An 8,246-nucleotide genomic window follows, 5' to 3' on the forward strand; every position below is an offset into this window, starting at 1 on the left:
TTGCTGTAATACAGAAGTGGAAAAATTTGTAGATATTCGTATTTCAGAAGCTAGAAACAGAGAATAATTCCATGTTTGCAAAAACTAAAACAAACTACTTACAATTATTTTTGACGATCAATCATCTCTAACCGGTCAACCATTTTGTTTCTCTTTCTTCCAGTTTTTTTCTAATGGCCTCCAGGACATTAAGTGTCATGCATGTCCTGAAAAAGACTGCAGGGGTAATGCTAATGCCAGATTAAAACTGCAGGTGTCACAGTTTCCTGCTGAGTCCTTCCATCGCTGGACTTCAGCACTCAGCAGCTGGTTTCTTTCTCTCTGCTGGACCTGTGTCGTGTAACACACTGATAAATAATTCCTCCATCAGGAAATTACTTTGTGTGTTGGAAGAAGATCCAGCTGCGTACACAAATAATTCAACATACACACACACACACACACACACACACACACAGCACCTGCCTGAATTTCAGTGCTAGAAATTTGCACTTGTGTGTGCAATGTATGGATGTAATACAAGAAGAAAACACATGCTTTCTTAGGGTTAGATTTAAATCGTGTTAAACTTGTGACCTGGTTCTTTACAGACTGGTATGGGAGGGCAGTGTCAAGCTTTACTGTATTAAATCTGCTGTTGACAAAAAAAATCCTAACTGCTTTTCATTTTTGGTAAGTGATGGTTCCTGACATCAAACACATTTGTTCTGAATTTATATAGATTGTTGTCCCTCAATAATGTTAAACATGTTCATATTAAAATTGTGTACAAGTACTATCGATGCAATGAATTCATTCACAATTTTAGACCCGATGTTTCCCTTCCATGTTCTTCTGCAAGACGGTTGAATAACTTACTTATTTATTTTTTGTCTGCCATTCAAATAACTTGTGGACTCAAATTTTCTTATTAATCTGAGAAACAATCAGTCTTGGTCCCTGCTACAGAAAGCCTGGCCTTGTTTTTGAATGTAGAAACTTGAATAAAATGTCTACACAATATGGTTAATAACCTGATGAAATAGTTGTGTCTTCTGGGTAAATGCCATAATCACAAAGCCAGATTTCTTCAGGGTCCCCCAGACAAAAAATATTACTTTATGTTTCACTCATAGACTGTATAAAAGATGAGCATAGCAACCGTTCCTAAAAAATGAAGCCAACCCAGAAGTGTCAAAAACCTGCAGTTTCACTACACTGTGTGCACAATTATTAGGCAAGTGATTCTTTTGACCATATCATCATTTTATCCATAATTTCCAACTCCAAGCTGTATAAACTTGAGTGCTTATTGGATTTAATGCATATCAGGTGATGTGTATTTGTGTAACGAGGGAAGGTGTGGCCTAAGGAGATCAACACCCTATATCAAGGTGTGCATAATTATTAGGCAGATTCTTCTCCTCAGGAAAAATGGGCCAAAAAAGAGATTTAACTGACTCTTTGTAAAAAGTCTTTCAGAGGGATGCAGCACTCTTGAAATATCAAAGATATTGGGGCGTGATCACAGAACCATCAAACGTTTTGTTGCAAATAGTCAACAGGGTCGCAAGAAACGCGTCGAGAAGAAAAGACGCAAATTAACCGCCAAAGATTTGAGAAGAATCAAGCATGAAGCTGTTAGACGATTCTTTAGTTGGAAGCCCAAGAACAAGCTGGAGAAATCTTCAGTTCTCAGTTGTATAATTTATTTATTTCAGTTACAGGTAAAGTGAGGCAGCGCTGGAATTCAGAGGGACAGAGAGGAATCTCATGTCCAGCTGAACTGAGGTTTTTCGGCTCCAGGTTACAGATGTCTTCTTGGGCTGGGCCTGCCCCGAACATAGATAAGATTTGTACGCTCCCGAATTTAATTGGCCAGTTACCAATGGCGTGGACAGGCATACCTCTTCTGCACTCTGTCCACGTCCTTGATATTTGGTAAGCAAAATGTGTGGATGTTGTTGGTACGGCGTGTAGCTAAAGAAACAATCCTATCTGATAGAACAGAGGAATTTCTGCTGTCTCCAAGTGTGTGAACCGCTTCTCACCGGCCACATTATCTTCAAGGACGCATGCTGTTCTCAGTAGGAAAACACGAAACAGAATCATACGCTCAGTGCAAAATACAGATTCAGAATACATAATAGCTCGAAACATACTTAATTCTAACAAAGCAACCAGGAACCCATTATCCTCCAGTGCTGCCATATTCCACAACTGCAACCTACCTGGAATGTCAAGGAGTATGAGGTGTTCAGTTCTCAGAGACATGGCCAAGGTAAGAAAGGCTTAAACCCGACCACCTCTGAACAAGACACATAAGCTGAAACGCCAAGAATGGGCCAAGAAATATCTGCAGACAGATTTTTCAGGTTTTGTGGACTGATGAGATGAGAGTGACTCTTGACAGACCAGATGGATGGGCCCGTGGTTGGATCAGTAACGGACACAGAGCTCCACTTCAACTCAGACGGCAGCAAGGTGGAGGTGGGGTGCTGGCATGGGCAGGTATTATTAAAGATGAGCTAGTTGAACCTTTTCGGGTTGAAAATGGACTCAAAATCAACTATCAGACCTACTGCCAATTTTTAGAAGACACTTTCTTCAAGCAGTGGTAAAAGAAAAAGTCTGCATCTTTCAAGAAGACTTTCATTTTTATGCAAGACAACGCTCCATCACATGCATCAAAGTACTCCACTGCGTGGTTGGCCAGTAAAGGCCTTAAAGATGAAAAACTAATGACATGGCCCCCTTCTTCATCTGACTTAAACCCTATTGAGAACTTTTGGGCCCTTCTTAAGCAGGAAATTTACAGTGACGGTAAACAGTACACCTCTCTGAATTGTGTCTGGGAGGCTGTGGTTGCGGCTGCACAAAAAGTTGATTCTGACCAGATCAAGAAACTGACTGACTCCGTGAATGGAAGGCTTGTGACTGTAGTCGAAAAGAAGGCCGGCTATATTGGTCACTGAGGGTTTTTTTGTTTTGTTTTGTTTTTTTAATTTCAGAAATGTTTATTTGTAAATTTTGAATGTGTTTATTATACTCACTTTAACAGGTGAAAATGAACAAGTGAGATGGGAAAATCTTTGTTTTTCGTTTAGTTGCATCATAATTCTGCACACTAATAGTTACCTAATAATGGTGTACATATAGATATTCTCTTAAGAAGGCCAAAACTTCACTTTTACTACTTAAATGTTCAAGTTTGAGGGTTTGTTAACATTTTGGATTGACCAAGAGCACTGTAGTTGTACAATAACAAAATTAATCCTCAAAAATGTAACTTGCCTAATAATTGTGCACACAGTGTATGTCCGCTAGTTGCTGGCTCCAAAAAGACCTGGCTCCCATAGACTTGAATTGGAAAAGAAGTGATCACAGATCTCGAAATACCTCTTTCCTACAGCTCAGGAATTTTTCAAAATTAGTTTTCATAGTCAAATTCAGAGATTATATTATTATATTATTATTATATAGTTGGGCTCACCTCCACGCACAGCAAGGGCTCCGGAACCATACTCCTGGAGAAGGGTTGGACTCTCTCCTTTTCCGGAGTTGCTCACGGTAAGAGGCGCCGGGCGGGTGTGGGGATACTCACAAGCCCCCGGCTGAGTGCTGCCTTGTTGGAGTTCTCCCCAGAGAACGAGAGGGTCGACTCTCTGCGACTGCATGTTGCAGAGGGGAAAACTCTGACTGTTGTTTGTGCTTATGCAGCGTATGTTTTGGACACTCAGGTGAAGAGAGGAGCAGAGCTGTCAACTGATCACCACCTGGTGGTGAGTTCGATCCGATGGCGGGGAAGGCTGCCAGACAGACCTGGTTAACCCAAATGCGTAGTGTGGGTGAACTGGGAACATCTGGTAGAGGCCCCTGTCCGTGGGGTTTTTAATTCCAACCTCCAGAACAGTTTTTCCTGCATCCTGGGGGAGGTTGGGGACATGGAGTCAGAGTGGTCCATGTTCAAAGTCTCCATTGCAGAAGCAGCCGTTAGGAGCTGTGGTCAGAAGGTCACTGGTGCCGGTCGTGGCGGCAACCTCAAAACCCGCTGGTGGACACCGGCGGTGAGGGAAGCCGTCAGGCTGAAGAAGGAGACCTTTCTGGCCTGGTTGGCTCGGGGGTCTCCTGAAGCAGCAGGTAGGTACCGGCTGGCCAAAAGGGCTGCAGCTGCGGTGGTTGTGGAAGCTAAAACTTGGGTGTGGGAGGAGTTCGGGGAGGCTATGGAGAAGGACTTTCGGTCGGCCCCGAGGAAGTTCTGGCAAACCATCCGACGCCTCAGAAAGGGAAGGCAGGGATCTGCTGACCCAGACTGGGGATCTCGTTGAGCGGTGGAAGGAGCACTTCGAGGAACTCCTGAACCCGGTAAACACGTCCTCTGCTGAAGGGGCAGAGCCTGAAGACTCGGGGGCTTCTGCGTCCATATTCATGGTAGAGGTCGCCGAGGTGGTTAAGAAGCTCCCCGGTGGCAAAGCACCAGGTGTGGACAAGATTCACCCTGAGATGCTGAAGGCTCTGGACATTGTTGGACTGTCATGGCTGACACGTCTCTTCAATGTCGCGTGGGCATCGGGTACAGTGCCTGTGGAGTGGCAGACCGGGGTGGTGGTTCCCATTTTTAAAAAGGGAGATCGGAGAGTGTGTGCCAATTATCGAGGTATCACACTTCTCAGCCTCCCCGGGAAAGTTTACTCTCGGGTGCTGGAAAGGAGGCTTCGGCCGATTGTTGAACCTCGGATTCAGGAGGAGCAATGCAGTGGTCGTGGAACAGTGGACCAGCTCTTTACCCTTGCGGAGCTGCTGAGGGGGGCATGGGAGTTCGACCTGCCAGTCCACATGTGCTTTGTGGATCTGGAGAAGGCCTAGGACTGTGTCCCCTGAGGAACTCTGTGGGGGGTACTGAGGGAGTATGGGGTACCAGGCTCACTGCTACGAGCCATACGGTCCCTGTACAACCAAAGTGAGAGCTGTGTCCGCATTCTCGGCAATAAGTCGGACACGTTCCCAGTGGGTGTTGGACTCCACCAGGGCTGCCCCTTGTCACCAATCCTGTTTGTGGTTTTCATGGACAGGATCTCAAGGCGCAGTCAGGGAGAGGAGTGTCCGGTTTGGGGACCTCAGGGTCTCGTCTCTGCTTTTTGCAGACCAAGTGTCACTGTTGGCTCCATCAGACCGTGACCTTCAGCACGCACTGGAGCGGTTTGCAGCCGAATGCGAAGCGGCAGGGATGCGGATCAGTACCTCCAAGTCCGGGGCCATGGTTCTCTGCTGGAAAACGGTGGATTGCCACCTCCGGGTGGGGGGGAAGTTGCTTCCTCAAGCAAGGGAGTTTAAGTATCTCGGGATCTTGTTCACGAGTGATGGGAAAATTGAGTGTGAGATGGACAGGCGGCTCAGTGCAGCATCAGCAGTAAAACCCACAACCCTCACCTATGGTCAAGAGCTTTGGGTCATGACCGAAAGAACGAGATCGCGGATACAAGCGGCCGAAATGAGCTTCCTCCGCAGGGTGGCTGGGCCCAGCATTAGAGATAGGGTGAGGAGCTCGGACATCCGGAGGGAGCTCGGAGTAGAGCCGCTGCTCGTTCGCGTCGAAAGGAGTCAGTTGAAGTGGTCTGGTAGTGGTATGGACATCTGTTTCGGATGCCTCCGTGAGGCTTCCTCTGGAGGTTTTCCGAACACGTCCACCTGGGAGGAGACCCCGGGGCAGACCCAGAATCCGCTGGAGGGATTATATCTCTCGGCTGGCCTGGGAACGCCTCGGGATCCCCCAGGCAGAGCTGGAAAGCGTTGCCAAGGGGAGGGAGGTCTGGGACGACCTGCTCCGCCTGCTGCCCCCGCGACCCTACCCCGGATAAGCGGAAGACAATGGATGGATGGATGGATGGATGGATGGATGGATGGATGGATGGATGGATGGAAATTCAGAGATTAGGTGGCCAATCTGAAAATAAAGCAACACTGAATTTTTTAAAAATCGTCAAAATTTTGCGGGGCAAGGGGCGTGGCTGGCTTGATTGACAGTCTGGTCAGGAATGATTGAAAGGTCCTTTGGGCGACGCATCGAAGAGGCTTGTTCACTGCCGAGCTTCGCTCTCATCCACATTTAGATTAAGTTCTAATAGTTGTTATTTGGTCATTTTATGTCGGTAAACTAACCACATTTCCCACAGTTGTTTGGCTTGTTTTAATCAGTTTTCTTTTCACCTTAGTCATGGCTTGGTCTTCAGTTAATTGCACAAACAGACCCTTAAAGGGTTCTGTTATCCAGTTTTTTCAGTAAGTAAATGTTTGAATGCTCTTTATTTGCAATTTTGCTGTAAATATGATGTGTACAGTGTATTCCTAAAGTTATGAATTGTTTTCGAGGTGTTTTAGACGGAGAAGTATAGACAATTGACATCGATGCACCTTGCTGGTTACGCTAGCTATCTAGCTAGCGTTGGCGGTAGCTGATGTCTCGTCTCGGTTTTCCATACCGTTCTGATGCGAACGGCGGCTTCTGGCACCACTGGACCGGTACCCTGTGTTGACCATAGATTGTCGCAAAGATTAAAGTTTAACCACCTTTAAGCTAACAACGTGTTTTGTGTTTCTTGTACATGCGACCAAGTTAAAGTGTAATGTGTTAAAATAAAGCGCGGCATTGTTATAAGTTAATAATGTAACGCTTAGACAGTTAAAAGTGGTTTAAACGGTAACGTCAGCTTTATATGTTGTTGTTTGGTAGTTAAGATGGACGTTACTCTCACACACTTAAATGAACGTGGTGGTGTCTGTATTGTAGTCCTGTGATGGACTGGTGACCTGTCAAAGTGTAACCTACCCTTACCCTTTATGTATAGATGATTGATGGAAATTCCTTTTTCATGTAACAGTGCAGCGTAAACCTATGGTGACTGTGTGAAGGGATAACATATTGCAACACGTTACCTACATTAAAAAATATATATATCTTTAGTTAGCATGGATGTGTCCTTTTAAATGACCCAAATAGATGGATTACTGGTCAGCCGAATATACTATAATCTGGAGGAGTGATTGCTTTGCTGCATGATTTTTCCTATGCTGTGAATGTGAAACTTCTGGGTGCCATGATCGTTATTTCTACTTTACGTTACAGATACAACTGGTGGTCTTGTTATTGTACATTTTCTCATCTTTACAGATGTGACTCTTGTTACTTTTGATTACTTTAAAAAAAAAAAAAAAAGTTTTATGTGCCCCACTTGGCTTAGCACCAAATTATTGCTAAAATCAACAACACTGTTGTTGTATACATCATTCTTGAAAGTTAAGTCTGAATGCACAACTGTAAAGTCTTTTCTTCCAACAGATTTCCTTTAGGTAATGATAGCAGGCTGAAGCAGTGGATGGTGAACATGAGGAGACAGAAGTGGACCCCTTCAAAGACGTCACAGCTGTGCAGTATGCACTTTGAGGAGGATCAGTTCTTCAAAGACATGATGGTAGACATATACATTTTTATGCAGTCATTCAATAGTGGAATTTCTACATTTGCCAATATTTAATGGTGAGAGTAGCTGAAATACAAAACCTAACAGGGTGTAACTAGTAAAAATTAAGCTGCATGTGTGGATAGCCATATTTATTCAAATAATCAGTTACTAGTTAGAGCACACAGAGCATGATCATGATATCACCCTTTTTATTTAGTTTTTAGTTTAGTTCTTCGTGCCATAATTTGGTGAACATGAGGAATAATGACTTTTTCAAGAAAATCCCCTTTTTTTCTCTTTATCTTTTTTTTGGCTTTAAAGTCTTAGGTGTTTGAGTCATAAGATACCCACCCTTTAAAGGACTGCCTGAAATAACAAAATACACCACACATTATTAAGCAGAATGAATACATTTGATTATTTTCAATCTCCTCTTTCCACTCTTTGCGGCCTTTTCTGGTGCTGCTCCTTACCGTGATTGTTACTTCTTAACCAACGTGTTTTTCTTTTACTGTGATTCCAAAGTTCTGAGTTCTCCAAACTGGAAATGAATGAGCGGTGCCAGCAGAAGGAAGACCTTATCCAGTGCCATTCATCTGATTATGAATAAGAAGACTGTGTTGCCTCCCTGACCTCGCAGACAGGGGGCAGCTGGTTTTCTGTCCTCTCAACGTGTGACGCTGTGATAAAGAATAGACGAGGCACACACGTTGAGCTGGTATCAGCTTCACAACAGGAAGATTTATTCTTCCTCTGTGTGCCAAAACACTACTCTTTACCAGCGCGATACGCGCCCTCTAACGGCTG

This window comes from Stegastes partitus, unplaced genomic scaffold (genome assembly GCF_000690725.1).
Source record: "Stegastes partitus isolate 25-593 unplaced genomic scaffold, Stegastes_partitus-1.0.2 Scaffold398, whole genome shotgun sequence".
NCBI lineage: Eukaryota > Metazoa > Chordata > Actinopteri > Pomacentridae > Stegastes > Stegastes partitus.